The following is an 18,599-nucleotide window of genomic DNA, read 5'->3' as shown; positions in this document are numbered from 1 at the left end:
TGTTTAGTGCTGTGACATAGACTGATGAACCATCTAATTTACCAATGAAATAGGGCTCTTTAAAATCAACTTCCAGTCTAAAATCAGAGATCAACAATTCAAGAAATCTGTTTTTTTTTTGCTTCTAAGATGTAATCAAATCAATTTTAAGAATTCATAAACCCTAAAGGTAAATATTTACAGCAGATATATTTTGAAATAGTATCAACTTTACCCAAAGTAAGGAATAGTTATAGCTCTCTGGAAAGAACATATTAGGTGACATGAATTGTTTTGGATATGTATAAAGCTGATTGATGACTATGGGCAAGTCAAACAGTGCCTCTAATTCATGGTTTATTTATCTGAAAAATAAGTGGATTGGCTATGTCAATGATTTAAAAGGTGCTTTCTGAGGTCCCAAGGTTCTCAGTAGGTGCATCATCATCTACTTTGATGGCTGAATGTTAGCATTTCAGTGACTGCCTTCCATTGAGCCCACTTCTTCAACCAATTGAAGTCATTCACTTCCCAAAGTCCCCACTTTCAGATACTCTAATTGGATCAAGCCTTTCCCCTTATCTACCAACCATTAATCTGTTAAATTTTAACATGTGACTTTGGAGTCTAAACTTCTGCATGAGCTTGGGGGATCATGTCCTGTTCTATCCAGAATATTAAGTTATATTAGATTTTAAAAAATACTCATGTAGCTAAGAAAGTTTTGAAAACACTAGGTTCAGATTAAAAATAAAATACAGTAAAAATTTAAAAATTTGTTTTCACCTGGAGAGAAAGGACTGTGCCACTTTGTCTTTTTAGAATCTAGCATATACCAGGTATTCCATACATATATATAAAGGCAATGGCTACAATGTGGAAGTGGGAAGGAAATGTAAAAGCAGAATGCATGATATTTGTGTTGATGAGCCTCATTGTCATTTCTATGCCCCTTGCAGTAGTAGTGAAGTACAATGTGTACTCTATTGGATGGTTAACAGTTAATTTTATTGGATTTATGTACACAATCAGAAATTCAGTCTTAGACAAAGTATTTACTATCAATTCCTAGAAGTATATACAGAAAAACTGGACGATTTAGAATGAGTTAGAAAAGTAACTCTTTGAGTTTGTCAAAAACACAGTCTAAGGAGTAAGACCAATTTGCAGTATTTTACAAATAGAATTGAATACTCTTATGCATTTATGAACACATGAAACATTTCCATTATGTGGGAATATCTATTCTATGACCTGTCTTAACAAGGAAAAGGCTTGAAATTTTCTTTCCCATTAAATAATATTGTGTGTGTGTGTGTATGTGTGTAGCAAAAACAAGAGAGAAGCAAGAATAACTCTCACAGATGCTTAGAGGTTTAAGATTAAGGGAACATGTAAATATTATTCATGGTGGGTGTTCTGTGCACTTCAATGAATGTTCCCAAATAATAGCAAGAACAATTTAGAAGTAGCTTGACTTAGAGTAAATCAATAATAGTCCCTGAACTAGAGGGATATAGAAAAAAAATTAGTTGACAGGACTCCAGTAAGGAAAAAAACATTCAAGTAACTGATGAGATATTCTACTGCCCAGAGGAATTATCCAGCCTTTAGCAAGGCAAAGTCAGCTTCAATGAGCAAGAGGTTTATTTTAAAACAGAAGCAAGGAAAAGGATCTGGGTTAACAAATCATGGGAAGATATATTATCAACAGGGGAAAAAAACAGAATATAGCAACCAACTGGTTTCCCTGGAACAACTGAAAGAATGAAGGAAAGCAATTTAATGTATCCTGGTCATGCAGTTACTTCCCTTTATCCTTATTAACAGGGCTTGTCAAAATGGTTCTAGAAATTGGATGAATGTATGTAATATATCATGATAAATATTTGTGAAAAGCTTTATTTCTGTTTTCCTCTGGATCTTTGTTTCTTGTTTGACTTTCACAGGAAGTTTATAGTCATTTTGATTCTTCAGATAATCAGTTTCTGACTTCCCTGGTTATGAGGTTGAAGAAACAAATAGGAGGAAAAGATGTAGTTTGTGCTTGTTCTCATTGTTTTTCTTTGTAGCATCAACATATCAATAACACTGAGTCATACATTGGCTGTCTGATTTAAAATTGACTCCCAAATTTTCACTATGACTATGATATGATGATGACTGTTGCTATATTTGAGGCACCTACTACATTCTCTAGCTTTAATGAGCTCTCTTATGAACATAGTCTTACATAATATGCACAATGTGAAAAACAAAGTATTTTCAGTATTCCTATCAAATAACTTGAATGTCCACAATTCTGTATGCTTGTTGTCCTTAATGGTTGTTGGAAGGAAATGATTATTTTTTGACTTAATTGGTTTACTCAACTCAATTCTAATAAATTATAATACAGTACCATTCATTATTATCTTTATTCTTTTTATAAAAAAAGATTTATTGGGACTGGTGCTGTGGTATAGCGGGTAAAACCACCGCCTGTAGCACTGGCATCTCATATGGGCATCGGTTCAAGTTCCGCTGCTCCACTTCTGATCCAGCTCTCTGCAATGGCCTGGGAAAGCAGTGGAGGATGGCCCACTGCATGGGAAGACCTGGAGGAAGCTCCTGGCTCCTGGCTCCTTGCTTTGGATTGGCAAAGCTCTGGATGTTGTGGCCAATTGGGGAGTGAACCAGCTGATGGAAGACCTCTCTCTCTCTCTCTCTCTCTCTCTCTCTCTCTCTCTGCCTCTCCTCTCTCTATGTAACTCTGACTTTCAAATAAATAAATCTTAAGAAAAAAAGAATTCCGTTAAAAAAAGATTTATTATTTAATTGACAGGCAGAGTCACAAAGAGAGAGGGAGAGACAGAGAGAGATCTTCCATCCACTGGTTCACTTTCCAAATGGCCACAACAACTGGGACAGGGCCAGGTCAAAACCAGGAACCAGGAACTTCATCCAGGTCTCCCATGTGAGTAACAGGGGCCCAAATACTTTGGACATCTTCCATTGCTTTCAAAGGTACATTGTCAGGGAGCTAGATTGAAAGTGGAGCAGCTGGAAATTGAACTGATGCTCATTTCATATGGGATGACCACCCATATGGGATGTTACAGGCGGCAGCTTAACGTTGCACCAAACCATTGGCCCCTATTATTTTTCTTTATTGTACTATATCAAGGTATAGGCAGATCTGCCTATATTTAGTGTTGTATTCAGAACCAAAGAGAGTGAATTATCCTGATAACTAAACTCATTAACTTACATATGTTCCCTCTGCATTAGTTCTCTAACTCAGAAGGTGACTTAAAGTTGCTTTAGTACCAGTGGCAAGTTCACTTAGAAATTATTGAGCTAGGACGTGGTCAAGTTAACTGTTGAGGGCAAAATGCCCAGCATTGGGAGTAACAATAGTTATTAGTGTATCTTGTTTGGATTTTAGTGTCTTCCTCTCCCAGTATATTGAAAAGACATAGAAAATTCCATCATTATAATTTCAGGGTTCATCATAATAGACCTATTTGAATGAAAAAGTACTGAAGTTTCTATTTTAACAATGTTTTGGAAGGTCTCTGACACTCTCATCTCTTATGAACCTCTCAGTTGTTGAGGATGTTTGGGCACCTGTGTGAAATTGTGAGGGACAAGAAGGAGCCACAGTTTAGTTATTTACTGTGAAATGAAAGATTTCTGGTTGAGAGGGCATTGTTGTTGACTAATGGTGGCTTCCATAGCAATGTAATGAGCAGGATATGGTGCAAGAAAGTAGGACAAGATCATAGCAATTTTTCATAGATTTCATATAATTGATTTTTAGGGATTTAGTTATAGAACTAAATAATTTCAATAGTAGAAAATTAATTGCTGATTTAATATATGCAAATCAGGCATAGAGTAAATATTATTTGACTTTAAAGTTTGACTTGTCTCAGACCATTTTTATTTATACCTATTGTCCTGGCATAACCATTAATAACACCTGGAATAGTCAGCCCCCAAGATGGTGCTCAATGATTCTGCCTCCCAGTGTTTACATTTTAATTAATCCCCACCACATTGTACCAAAATTGTTCTAACTGTAGAATATGGCAAAATGATGGCATGTCACTTATAAAAGACAGGTAGTTCCATCTCAGTGTCTCCATCATAATCATCATTAAATTAATTCAAGGGGAGTCCTGATGGTTTGAAGCCTTCTTCCAACAGCCATTTATGTGTGCATGGAAACAAATCTTCTGGCCCAGTAAAGCTTTCATCTGGACCTATATAATTACAAATTCATAAGAGACCCTGAGAGACCAGGAACTAAGCCTCCTCTAGGTTTATGAATGTGTAGAATAATGTGTTTGTGGCTTGAAGCTGCTACATTTTGGGATAGTTGGTTTTACCACAATATATGACAAATATATCACCTAGCCCACTCCCAAAAGAGTCTTGATTTGAATGAAAAACTATAAGGCCATGCTATATAAAGCTGATATGTCAATATAAGTTTAATTCATAAATTTATTAGTTTTTTCCTTCTTTTTAAAAATTTATCTTTTTCCAAAGATTTATTTTTATTTTTTTATTTGAAAGGCATAGTTACACACACACACACACACACACAGAGAGAGAGAGAGAGAGAGAGAGAAGGAGAGAGAGATCTTCTACCTGCTGGTTCACTCCCAAATGATCACAATGCTCAGGGCTGGGCCAAGCGAAAGCCAGGAGTCAGGAGTTTTCTGAGTCTCCCATGTGGGTGCAGGGACCCAAGCACTTAGACCATCTTTCAGTGTTTTCCCAGGCACATTATCAGGGAGCTGGATTGGAAGTGGAGCAGCTGGGCCTTGAACTGGCACCCATATGAGATGCCAGGATTGCAGGCAGAGGCTTAACTTGCTATGCCACAATGCTGGCCCCCTACTTATCTTCTTTGAAGTTTTTTTTTTTTTTTTATTATTTTGTTCTTTTGAAAGAGTTACAGAGATAGAGGGAGAGACAGAGAGAGATCTTTCCATCTGTTGGTTCACTCCCCAAATGGCTAGTTCAGGGTGCAGCCAGGAGCCCAGAGCTCCATCCAGGCCTCCTACTTGGGTGGCAGTGGCCCAAGTATCAAGGGCAGAATACGTTTTTCTCTCATTGAGTTTATGCTTGACCTTATGACTTGCTTTGGCTGGCGGGATACTAGAAGTCATGTTGTAATGAGAGGCTTGACAAAGTGTTAGATTTCACTTGCTCTCTAGTGATTCTGTCACCACCATAAGAAGGCCATGCCCAGCCCAGTCTGCTGTTCACAGAAGGGGCAGATGCATAGGTGAGTCCAGTTGAATTGAACTGACCTCTAGTATATTCATATGCATGTATGTTATAATAATAAATGGCTGTTGCTTTACTCCCTTAAGTTTTGTTGTGATTTGTTACCTAGAAACAGTCAACTGATATAGCAATCTCCATATATATCTTTTACAAGCTAGAAAAGCAAATAATGTAACTATTCCTTACATTATATGTTGCTTGACAATTATGTGATTTATTTATTTATTCATTTATTTAACAATTATGTGATTTTATTAAATTATCATGTTATATAGCTTTTTGCACAAAGGGAGAGACATTTATTTAGCATGGGTCCACAATCTTTAAAATGATACTTTTTTTTGGAATGCCACATGAGAGAGACTTCAATGTATTTAATTATCCAACTTGTGATTTGTATACTGGAGGCCAAGACTGACATACTGGGAATATCATACTGTGGTTAATTCAAATGAAGTGTTTTTATTCTTTTTAATTTTATTTAAGGTATAAAAATTTCATGTATTTCTTATATACAGATCCAAATACTTTTTTAAGGGTTGTGATAATCCAATGAATAAACTTCTCAAGGTCATCTACTTCCAAGATTCTACTTCTGTACATTACCCCTTTATGCACCATATAGAAAGTCAATTACCAGAGATTTAACTATAAAACTTTTCAGAGATATAAGTCATGCATTTTATTAACAAGGGAAGAAATGGAATGGATTTTTCATCTGTCATAGACTTGTGCTAAAGAAAATGTTGCAGAGTTTTACTGGGGGCTCTACTGTTTTAACCTTCCTAGCATGATTAATGACCACCTATCAACACTCTAAAGATCATGTGTCTAGGTATTCATTTCTTTTCCCTTGGTGAATTAATTTGTGTCTTTTTAAATATTGACATCAAAGAGGTTTTATATTACTAAGAGATAGCTGAGCTATATCATCAAGTAAGCTTAACATATAAGAGAAATTCAGGAAAAAAACCCTAATGGCCATCTGGTATATTATCTGAAACAATTTTATTTTCCATGATTAAAGGACTCCTCTGATATTTTTAAAAGCTATTGTAAATACATATCAACTGGGTAAAATTAAGCTCATTTCATTATTTTCCTTCTGGAAGAAGAAAAGGTATTATTATTTTTTTTGACAGGCAGAGTTAGACAGTGAGAGAGAGACAGAGAAAGGTCTTCCTTCTGTTGGTTCACCCCCCAAATGGCCGCTATGGCCAGTGCTGCACTGATCCGAAGCCAGGAGCCAGGTGCTTCCTCCTGGTCTCCCATGTGGGTGCAGGGCCCAAGCACTTGGGACATCCTCCACTGCCTTCCCAGGCCACAGCAGAGAGCTGGACTGGAAGAGGAGCATCCGCGACAGAATCCGGCGCCCCAACCAGGACTAGAACCCGGGGTGCTGGCGCTGCAGGTGGAGGATTAGCCAAGTGAGCCGTGGCGCTGGCCAAAGTAAAGGTATTTTAAATGATGAATTCTATCTAAAATATGATATACAAGCTTTAGTAAAGATGTAATTTCTGTTTGAATTATATGGCTCATCCAAATTTTAATTGTTTTACTAGCTAGAATTAAGGGAATAAGGTTGATGGAATAAGGGTTTTTAAAATTTTTTTATATGTATTAATTTAAAGAGAACAGATTTCATGTGCTTCATAGGTACAGTTCTAAGAAGATAACCATACTTGCCTCCCTCCTCCAACCCCCCTCCTTCCCTCATGAGCTTTTGCAAAGATCTAATTTTAATCCACTTTGTAATCACAGATTTAGTTCACCACTAACCATAGTATTCAACAAGTAAAAAGTAGGAAGACAACAATTCCACAGGAGTATAAACAAGGGCTAAAGCTAGTTATTGCCTTTAAAGAGTACCCTGTCAAATTTCCTGTCTGTTTTTAAGTCTTGGTAACTTCTGAAGGTTTTGTGTTATCATCTGATATATTTATCACACAACTATCCCTTTCTCTATAAACTTAGCTTATGCTTTTGGAACAAATAAGTGGTGGTGATGATTTGGTACCTGACTAGTTTTGGTTGCTATTCATGATGTTATGACTTTATGCTAAAACCTGGGAGAAAAAAGGAACTCCTAGAGTTTGAGTTTCATATTGCCAACACAGAGAAAACTTGGAAGCACAAGGTATGTCTCTTTAATTGTTGTGTTGGCATTAAATAAATTGACTTTGAGTATAAGTGAGACTAAGTAAAAACTCGAGGAGTCCATAAAGTACAGTCATCTTTGGTATCTGTTCTGTGGATCATACTGAGTTTTGAAAAAATTTTAATTTCTACCCATAAAAAAGATGGGTATTTTCTTTCTTTCTATTTTTTTTAAAGATTTATTTATTTGAAAGTCAGAATTGAGAGAGAGAGATTGATTTTCCACTCACTGGTACACTCCCCAGATGTCTAAAATGGCCAGGGCTGGGCCAGGCTGAAGCTAGGAGTCAGCAGCTTCATGCAGGTCTCCCACGTGGGTGACAGTGTCCCAAGTACTTGTGTCATCTGCTGCTGCTTTTCCCAAGCCATTAGCAGGAAGCTAGATTCGAAGCAGAACAACTGGACTTGAACTGGTACACATAGGGGATACCAGAGTCATAGGCATTAACCCACTATGCCACAATGGCAGCCCTGGGCATTTTCAATATAACTTTGTTACCAATTTCACATTTTTTGTGGCCAAAGCTTGTGATGGAGTCTGCTTTTGATGAAAAATGAAAATTTTTGTCATATTCACTTTAGACAATAGCAGTCTACAACATTTTATACAATTTTCTTAAGATTTATTTATTTATTTGAAAGTCAAAGTTACACAGAGAGAGAAGGAGAGGTAGAGAGAGAGAGAGAGAGAGAGAGAGAGGTCTTCCATCTGCTGATTCACTCCCCCAAATTGGCTGCAATGGCTGGATCTGCACTGATCTGAAGCCAGAAGCCAGGAGCCTCCTCCAGGTCTTCCCACGTGGGTGCAAGGGCCCTAAGACTTGGGCCGTTTTTCTCAGGTCATAGCAGAGAGCTGGATTGGAAGTGAGGCAGCCAGGACTTGAACTGGTGCCCATATGGGATGTTGGCACTGCAGATGGTGGCTTTATGCCACAGCACTGGCCCCTACACTTTTTTTTTACATGGTGGAAATGTAAATTATTATCCTTAAGACTATAAATAGTTTTCATATTATAATTGCATTCAAATTCTTCTTTTCCATTAAATATTTTTTAGTCACCAGCAGTTAAAAAGTGAAGAGTGTTAAATGCCATGACTTAAATCTACATTTGATAAAAAATATATCATTTGCAAGTTTTCTAAGAGAACCATTTGCAGAAACAGGAAGGATGGAATGTATTTGTTGATGAGGGAAAAATCACCTGTGTGGTGAGATATGTATTTTGGGTAAGAAATAGACATCTCTGTTTAAATGATTAGGGGAGCATCCTCTGAAAGTATCTTTCACACTGAGTGACATGATGCATAATTATCTGTTAAAGTTGTTGATGTGGTTTGTGTGTAGGTTATGATGTTCATTTGAAGAACATCCCACTTACAAGGTTTATATAATACAACATATAAAGAAACTTAGTGCCCCAGAGTTTTAAAAGTCATTAATCATAGTGAATTAAGACAGTTAATCAAGCCTTAGACATTGACAAAAGATTGTCCCTGAGGATTTTTACCTTGAAATCCTTTAAAAAATGATGGTTTCTACTTTCTACTTGACTGCCTCAGTAAGCCAATTTATTTTCTTCAAGAGACTCTCAAGGTCAATGATATGACTATGTCAGCTTTAAGTGATGTTTTCCCTCACTCATGTAAGCAGACTTCCTTTGTTATGACTGATGTTGAGAGTGGTGCTATCAAAAAACCCTCATATTGTGTAGGAAGAAATTAGGTAGAGGAAAAGACAGTATTGCAGATTTTAATTTTGTCTTCAAATGAAAATATTTAACATTTAATTGAAAATTTGTACTCAAGATGCAATTAAAATTTTTAAAAAATTAATGATGAATATTTCTCCATGAATATTATGAGGATATGCAGAAGAATTGGGCTAGACCATAGCATATTACCCTGAGGGAAAAATCAAAGAAAATGTCTAATTGGGTTAATCTTTATAAGTTGTGTAAGGCCTGTAATTAATTTCAAATTGAATTTCTTAATCAGTTTTTCTCCTTTGTTTCCCCAGAAATCTCCATGGTAGCACATTATTTCAGCACAGAGTCATGGAGACATGATTTTTGAAGTCTGGCAGAGGCAAATGTCTCTTAATGCTGATCTGAAAGATATCTTTGATGAGCCTATACATCAGGCCAATCTGCAGAGTTGATCAGAGGCTGATGAGGAGTTCTAAAGTGAGGCAGTCTGGGAATGAAGATTTCACCAGAACAAGGTGATTATATCACTGTTTTCAGAAAATGGCCTCATCATTCCAGATTTAAATGTTGAATTTCTTAAGGCTTAAATGTACGAACTCTTCCAATATATTGTCCTCTACAGTTTAAAAATGAGTTGGAGAATCGAGTCAGCTTTCAGATTTCAAACTCCTTAAGCTCACTCTATCTTGGATAAACTGAAATTTGTACAATCTTGACATTTGTTTTAACCCTTATTTACTATTATAGAGACTTTGTGGCCCCTGATGCAACAGTGGCAAATTCTTTAGGCTGAAATTGTATTTGTTTTTAAAGGAAAAAAGAATCCCTAGGGTTTGTGGCAAAAAATCATATTGAAAAAAGAATTTAAAATAGCCATTTTTCTCCAACATTATATTTCTGCCCTAAAGCTTATTATTGGAATACACTTCACAGTGAATAGCAAAGTAATAAAGGAAAAGAGCTATTGGAAATAGATGACAAAAATAGTGATATTTTGCTTTCATGGTCTCCTTTTCTAGAGAATGATGGCTAAAAGAAAATTATGCCACTTTAAAACGAATTTTAAACACTAAGCTGAAAAATAAAAGCAAGGAATTATTATAGGAACACAAACTGATACATTCTTCTGAAGAATTTGAATTACCTTGAAGTACTTTTCCAGCTGTTAGCTTGTATAATCTCTAAGACATTTCTCTACTTTTATCACTACACTTTACCATAAATCTATAATGCTGATTACTACTCATGTATCAATGACAAAGATACAATTATGGGGGACAATTGGAAATAAATTTAAGAACTGATGAGTAGATAATGAACGTTGATGCCTAATGAATAATGCAAATTAAAATAGCTAATAGATTGGTTTTGTGTCTTTTCTACTTTCAAATTTGAGGTATTAAATTTTATAGTAGAGAAAGAAATAAAGAATTTAATGTTTACTTATCAGTGGCAGGATCCAGAATAGTAATTTAAACCAAGAATTCATACAATAACATGAAGAACTCCTTTATGTTGAAAACTGAAACAAGATAATTCATCTTACAAATTAGCAATTTATTACAACAGTGCTAATTAGGCTTATATTACTATAATTAAGCCATGCTGTGATTAAGAGTCTGCCTTTCAAATTATAAATAAATATTTTAAGCTATTATCTCAGGATTCCATGCTGTTTTCAGGGGATATTTTTTTGTTCTGCAAATACAAATCAAATCTTAAATTACATCTTCAAAATGTGCTATATTCTGCAGGTTTCATTGTAGTGAAGTGTGGAAATTAAAGCAAGGGTTCATAGTCTTGATTCCCTTGTGGTAAACAGATGGAGAAGAAAGCAACAAAAATTTAACATACAAAGAAAGCAAGCTTGGGAAGAAATAACAACTGGGACTAAAAGAGGATGCTATCAAGATTTGTTTTACTTCATGTTGACCTAGCCTTCTCTTTCTTTTTTGAACTTAGATGTCAGTAAGAGTAAATACATCAAAACAAGACCTTGTTCATAAGGGGTCTTGTTACTAATGCTATCCACAATCCTCTCATGTAAATCAAATTGAAACGTCAGAGTGTCACTTAATTTCTTTCTTTTCCAGTTGACACCACTTAATTCAATCCGGGATTGATTTAATCTATCTCAAATAAAAATTATAGGGCACAGTAAATAACTCATTTGACCCCACTGAATCATCTAGAAATATTTTCTTGTCCACAATATTCGTGGTATTCTATTAGGCAGTATTTCTCTTTCTCTTTAGTGCAATATTTTTTTTTTTTCTCAAAGTACCTGCTTTGTAGACTGCAATGTTCTGGGGGAAAATACATGGCTCCTGTTCTTAATGAACTTGGTCTAATGGGAGAGTTAAACAAGAAAGACATTACACTGTTGCATCTGTACTGTGGCGGAAATAGTATAAGTAAGATACTTTAAAAAGAGTGAAAATGAAGAGTATCACCTCAACTACAAGCATGAGGCTATGTATTTACTCATACAGTAAATAAATAATAGCTTGTGTAAGTTTCAAAAGAAGATAGGAGATAGCTAGTTTAAAAAGCAAAAGATGGGGCCAGTGATGTGGCATAGTGGGTAAAGATGCCACTTACGGTGCCAGCATCCTATATGGGAACCATTTCGAGTCACGGCTGCTCCACATCTGATCCATCTCTGCTATAGCCTGGGAAAGCAATAGAAGATGGTCCAAGTCCTCAGGACCCTGCACCTGCATGGGAGACCTGGAAGAAGCTCCTGGCTGCTGGCTTTGGATCAACCCAGCTCTGGCCTTCTGGCCATTTGATGGAAGACCCTTCACACTCTGTGTCTCTGTAACTCTGACTTTCAAATAAATAAATACATCTTAAAAAATAAAAAAGCAAAGGAAGGGCACCCTGGGAGGGAAAGGTATTACAAAAGGATAGGATAATAGCTATGGGTAATATGTATTTAATTCCTTGCTAGATGCTAATTGTCTCCTGTTTTTTCCCCTTACACTTATTTCATTTAATCATCAAAAGAACAGGATGAAGTAATGGTATCATCCCTATTTTACTAATGAAGAAACTTAAATTTTAAGAGGCTAACTTGGCTGGTGCCGTGGCTCAATAGGCTAATTCTCCACCTAGCAGCGCCGGCACACCGGGTTCTAGTCCCGGTCGGGGCGCCGGATTCTTTCCCGGTTGCCCTTCTTCCAGGCCAGCTCTCTGCTGTGGCCTGGGAAGGCAGTGGAGGATGGCCCAAGTGCTTGGGCCCTGCACCCATGGGAGACCAGGAGAAGCACCTGGCTCTTGCCTTGGGATCAGCGCGGTGCGCCAGCCGCGGTGGCCATTGGAAGGTGAACCAATGGCAAAGGAAGACCTTTTTCTCTGTTCTCTCTCTCTCACTGTCCACCCTGCCTGTCAAAAAAAAAAAAAAAAAGGCTAACTTACGAAGGGCAAGCAACTTATGCGTTATTAAGCTGAAAACTTAAACTAAGCTTGTATAACTCCAAAGTCTGTTGTCTCATAATTTGCGCAGCTGCACAAAATGATTAGAGCTCCATGTTGTTTGCGTTCATTCATTCATTCATTCATCACACAAATGTTTACTGATGCAGGCATTGTACTAGATCCTAAGGATACAAAGTAAATTCAGAAATGATCTCTCTGCAGAGGGAGATTTTTGTTTAATAGGATAGGTATGGGCCGGCGCCGCGGCTCACTAGGCTAATCCTCCGCCTAGCGGCGCCGGCACACCGGGTTCTAGTCCCGGTCGGGGCGCCGGATTCTGTCCCGGTTGCCCCTCTTCCAGGCCAGCCCTCTGCTGTGGCCCGGGAGTGCAGTGGAGGATGGCCCAGGTGCTTGGGCCCTGCACCCCATGGGAGACCAGGAAAAGCACCTGGCTCCTGGCTCCTGCCATCGGATCAGCGCGGTGCGCCGGCCGCAGCGCGCCGGCCGCGGCGGCCATTGGAGGGTGAACCAACGGCAAAGGAAGACCTTTCTCTCTGTCTCTCTCTCTCACTGTCCACTCTGCCTGTCAAAAAAAAAAAAATAATAAAAAAAAAAATAGGATAGGTATGGCTAGCTAAATACTGACCTAAATGGCTAGTACACCATTGGTGTTTTATTAGGGGCTATGGTTTTGGTATTGTGTGGAGATAGTAGAGGGTTAAGTAAAGATTAATTGAGGGCTGGTGCTGTGGAATAGCGGGTGAACCTGCTGCCTGCAGTGCCAGCATCCCATGTGGGCACCGGTTTGAGACCCGGCTTCCCCACTTCCAATCCAGCTCTCTGCTATGGCCTGGGGAAAGCAGTAGAAGATGACCCAACTCCTTGGGCCCCTGAACCCGAGTGGCAGACCCGGAAGAGGCTGTGACTTTGGATCGGCTCAGCTCTGCCCATTGTGGCCTTTTGGGGAGTGAACTGGTGGATGGAGGGATCTCTCTCTCTCTCTCTCTCTCTCTGCTTCTCTGTAACTCTGACTTTAAAGTAAATAAATAAAATTTTAAATATAAATTAAAATTAATTGAGGATACTTACAGAATTCTGAATATTGGATATAGGAAAAAGGAGAGACATTCTAGGTAATAAAGCAAACTGAGAATAACCAAAGAAATATATGAGCAGAATCTAAAGAGTGGCATGACTGAATTTTGAGGAAATGTATAAGAAAAATATGTTTTAAAGTAGAATAGACAGGGTTCAGTTATCTTTGAGTATAAGGATGAGAGAGAGGAATATATAGTAATTCCTAGACTTGTCTTTGTTGGCTGAGTGTCTGGTAATTGCAAATTCCAAAAGCATGAATCACAGAAAAATTAGCTAAAATTAGATTGAAGAGAAATAATAAGGATAGGAAGCTTAGGTTTGTGTAGATCAATCAGACAGATATATCTGTAGTCTGTTGTTCTGGTTTCAGAACAATGTCTTGGTAGATTATCTAAGTTTGTAGTTATGAGTATGTAGAAGGCCCTATTGAAGTTATAAAAGAAGATGCAGTCTCTCTGGTAGCATGTCAAAGGTTAAGAGGAGAGGATAAGACACAAAACTGTGAAATACTCTGGCCTCAGAATCAGCCCTTAAGGCATTCGGATCTGGCTGAAAAGCTCATGAGAGTGTTTCAGGCATGGAAAGCCAAGACACTGTGGCAAACAAACAAACAAACAAACAAAAAACAAAAAAAAAACAAAACACAACAACAACAAAAAAAAACCAACCAACCAAACAAAACCAAACACCTAAATGAAAGATCTCTGTGAGTGAGATCCCAGTGGAAAGAACAGGTCATCAAAGAAGGAGGTACCTTTCTCTGAAGGGAGAGAACTTCCACTTTGACTATGACCTTGTCTAAAAAAGATCAGAGTTGGTGAACTCAAGAGGCTTCCATAGCCTTGGCAGCTCATGACAAGAGCCTAGGGGGATTACTGATGCCATAAACAAGAGTGTCAAATTGTTAAGTCAACAACAGGAGTCACTGTACACTTACTCCTCATGTAGGATCTCTGTCCTAAATGTGCTGTACATTGTGAATTAATGCTATAACTAGTACTCAAACAGTATTTTAGACTTTGTGTTTCTGTGTGGGTGCAAACTGTTGAAAGCTTTACTTAATATACGCTAAACTGATCTGTATATAAAGAGAATTGAAAATGAATCTTGATGTGAATGGAAGGGGAGAGGGAGTGGGAGATGGGAGGGGTGCGGATGGGAGGGAAATTATGGGGGAGGGGAAGCCATTGTAATCCATAAGCTTTACTTTGGAAATTTATATTCATTAAATAAAAGTTAAAAAAAAGACTGTGAAATATACCATCTGGGTCTCCCACATGGAAACAGGGGTCCAAGCACTTATGCTACCTTCTGCTGCTTTCCCAGGCCATTAGCAGAGAGCTAGATTGGAAGTAGAGAGGCCTGGACTTAAACTGGTGCCCATGTGGGATGCTGGTGCCACAGGCAGAGACTTAACCTATTACAACACAGCCCCAGCCCCAACAGTGTCCCACTTAATGCTTGGCATATTCAGGTGGTTGAATGAATAAATAAATACAAAAAGACAGTGAAAGAGATGGAAGACTATATTTATATAGTTTATTTCAGAGATTAATATTGGGGATGTAATTTCTAAGTTGGTATAATTCTGGTTGATAACATGTTCCAGGCTGTGGTTGGAGTTGACTTTTTCTTCTAGATTTTCTTTTCTTTAACAATTTGATGACAGTGTGCCTTGGAGAAGACTTCTTTTACGTGAGTCTGCTTGGAGTTCTTTGAGCTTCTTATATCTGGATGTCTATGTCTCTTTCAAGACTTGGTAAATTTTCAAATATTATTTCATTTTGCCTTTTCTTCTCTAGGATTACCTATAATACAAATATTTGGTCATTTAATGATATCCTATATTTTGAGGAGACTTTCTTCATTTTTTTAGATTATTTCCTATTTGTTTTTGCCTGATTGGGTTATTTCAAAATTATTGTCCTTTAGATCAGAAAATCTTTTTTCCCTGTATTTTCTTTTATTTTAAAATATTTCAAATGATACAGAACAGTACAGAATCCACTGAACACACAGATTTACCAGTTTTTAACATCTTGACATATCTACTTCATATGTAAACATTACATATACATGCATACTATTTTTACAAAAGCAGGGGTGGATATATTAATATCACATAATGTGATATTCACTGATAAACCATAAAGTGAGGGAATAAAGGTATATTGTTATGGTAGGGATATTAACTCAGTGAAAACAGCTTTTATAAATATGTGTATGCTACATAATATGGCATTCACAAATATATATGTAAATATATTTTATATACATATATGAACTTTCACATATGAGAGAAATCATGAAGTATTTGTCTTTTTTCACACAAATTTTGATTTATTGATAATAATGCCAATTTAGGAGGTCAGAAATTCACTTGTTGTAGTCTGCTGTTAAAGATTTCGATCTTATATTTTATTTCACTGATTGAAGATTTAATATGCAGAACTTCTATTTGGTTCTTCTTTTTTATTTTTTTTATTTATTTATTTTTTTTATTTATTTTTTTTTGACAGGCAGAGTGGACAGTGAGAGAGAGAGACAGAGAGAAAAGTCTTCCTTTTGCCGTTGGTTCACCCCGCAATGGCCGCCACGGCCTGTGTGCTGCTGCCGGCACATCGCGCTGATCCGATGCCAGGAGCCAGGTGCTTCTCTTGGTCTCCCATGTGGGTGCAGGTCCCAAGGACTTGGGCCATCCTCCACTGCCTTCCCGGGCCACAGCAGAGAGCTGGCCTGGAAGAGGGGCAACCGGGACAGAATCCGGTGCCTTGACCAGGACTAGAACCCGGTGCCACGCCGCCTGCCAATTTGGTACTTCTTAATGTGTTCTGTCTCCTTATCACTATTTTCATTCATGTCAAGTATTGATTTGCTCATTTCTTTAATTTGTCTACCTGTATTCTCTTGCACCTCATTGAGTTTCCTTACAATTATGATTTTGAATTCTATATCTGTCATTTCATAGGTTTCCTCCACTTCAGCATCTAATTCTGGAGGATTATTGTATTCTTTTTGCAGTGTCATGCTGCAAAAAAAAAAGCTGTCATACTTTTTCATATTTCCTATGTCCCTATGTTGATGTTGCATGTCTGGTGTACACAATCCCTTCTTTACAGAGTAGATTTTATTGGAAAAGAGTTTATGTGTTAAGATCAGAGTCAGCGAACTCAAAAGGCTTCTGTAACCTTGGTGACTCATGACAAGAGCCTAGGGGGATTACTGATGCCATAAACAAGAGTGTCAGTTTGTTAAGTCAACAACAGGAGTCACTGTGCACTTACTCCTCATGTAGGATCTCTGTCCTAAATGTGTTGTACATTGTGAATTAATGCTATAACTAGTACTCAAACAGTATTTTAGACATTGTGTTTCTGTGTGGGTGCAAACTGTTGAAATCTTTACTTAATTTATACTAAATTGATCTGTATATAAAGATAATTGAAAATGAAAAACAAAAACAAAAAACAACAAAAAAAAGAGTTTGTGTTAGCTGGAATGCAGGATATCACTTCTCTTGTTGTTTTGGCATTGGCTTTAGGTGAGCCCAGGAGTTTAGTCTCTGAGTGATTTCTTTTGTCTTAATCAATGCCAGTTGTATCTATAAATGACACAGTGGACTACTTTGCTGCAGTTCATAGGGAAAGGAGTGTTGCTTTGAGATGAATAAGGATTTCCTTGTTTGAAGTCTTTCTAGGTGAGGTTGCAGGCATCATGGAACAGAGACCACCTGTGTTCTTTCTGAATTCCTGATTCTCAGATCACTAAGTATTGTATAAACATTATTTTTTAGACCAATTATTTTTTAGACTAAGTAAGGGCCTGAGGCCAGAAATTAGAAACTAAATCCAAGTCCTCCACATGGGTGGTAGAAACCCAGTCACCTGAGCTGCTACTACTGCCTTCCAGCATTTGTATTAGCAGGAAGCTGGAGTTAAGGGCAGAGCTGGGTATTAAACTTAGAAAACCTAATATGGGATATTGATGTCTTAACTGCTAGGCCTAATTCCATTCCCAAGGTTCTCACTTTTTAACATTAATGTACAGGAAAAATCACCATCTATTTAAGTAAGTGTTTCCATATTAATGAGATTGACTATAACAAACAGATTTCAGAGAAAATGCAAGCAATTCAATGATCAAAAGAAAAGTTTAAGTTTAGAAAGAATGTCATTTGTAAATTTGGAGAAATGTGAGGTGATATTTTATCCATGGAACAAAAAGAGGTTACTATTAAAAAAGTAACAGCAATAGAAAAGAGGTTAAGAAAGAGCCTTTTGGAATTAAAAACCAACACAGAATTTAAACTTCATAAAAAGTTTGGAAATAATGTTAGGAAAGTGTTTCAGAAAGTGATGGAAGATAAAAATTATAACATAAGAGAGGGATGTGAAGTAGTGAGATGTTGAAAGGGTGCTAAATTCTCTCACAGCAAAAATAAAGCATTGAAAATAATTTTAAATTTACTTAAATAAGAACTCTTGGTTTAAGTACACTCGTTAGCGATAGAAGGTGGCTCAGTGATACAATGAAATGTTTGACAAGGGAAACGAGATGGAAGATGGACTACAGAGGACAGCTAATTTTCATGAGCTTTATTATTTAATTTAATGTGATTAATTATTTAATTTTCAAAACTAGTTGTATATGTTAATTATGTAAAAATAAATTGTTTTGAAATGAAATTTCTAATTTTTTCTTCCCTTTAAATCTAGGTTTTTCATCCATGGCAGTACTCACACTTTGGACCAGATAACTCTGTGTGGGAGGTGTGTTGTGCATTGGAAAGTGTTTAGCTGCATCCCTGCTCCCAACTTAACAGATGCCAATATCACCCCCTCATCCTCTCAGCTATAGTAATAAAAAAGTCACCAGACATTGTCAAATATCCCCTGGGCAATAATAATGACTGCCATTTAACAATCATTGTCCCAAATCTACACCAAACATTAAAAG

General features: G+C 37.2%; 1 long non-coding RNA gene across 2 annotated transcripts in view; it reads left to right on the top strand.

Annotated features, from left to right (window-relative positions):
- Window positions 1–9,567, top strand: part of LOC138844624 (uncharacterized) — a 107,504-nt gene extending 97,937 nt beyond the window's left edge. The window contains exon 3 of one of the 2 annotated variants that reach the window (XR_011380735.1): window positions 9,437–9,567. This is a non-coding gene — a long non-coding RNA (uncharacterized lncRNA). Of the gene's footprint in view, window positions 1–2,803; window positions 2,907–9,436 lie in introns of those variants that run through there. The other variant, XR_011380736.1, reaches the window with a different exon arrangement.
- The last annotated feature ends 9,032 nt before the right edge of the window (window positions 9,568–18,599 follow it).

The sequence above is a fragment of the Oryctolagus cuniculus genome, chromosome 12 (assembly GCF_964237555.1).
Source record: "Oryctolagus cuniculus chromosome 12, mOryCun1.1, whole genome shotgun sequence".
NCBI classification, from domain to species: domain Eukaryota; kingdom Metazoa; phylum Chordata; class Mammalia; order Lagomorpha; family Leporidae; genus Oryctolagus; species Oryctolagus cuniculus.
Note: the sequence above shows the minus strand (reverse complement) of the source record. Positions and strands in the feature narration are given on the sequence as shown.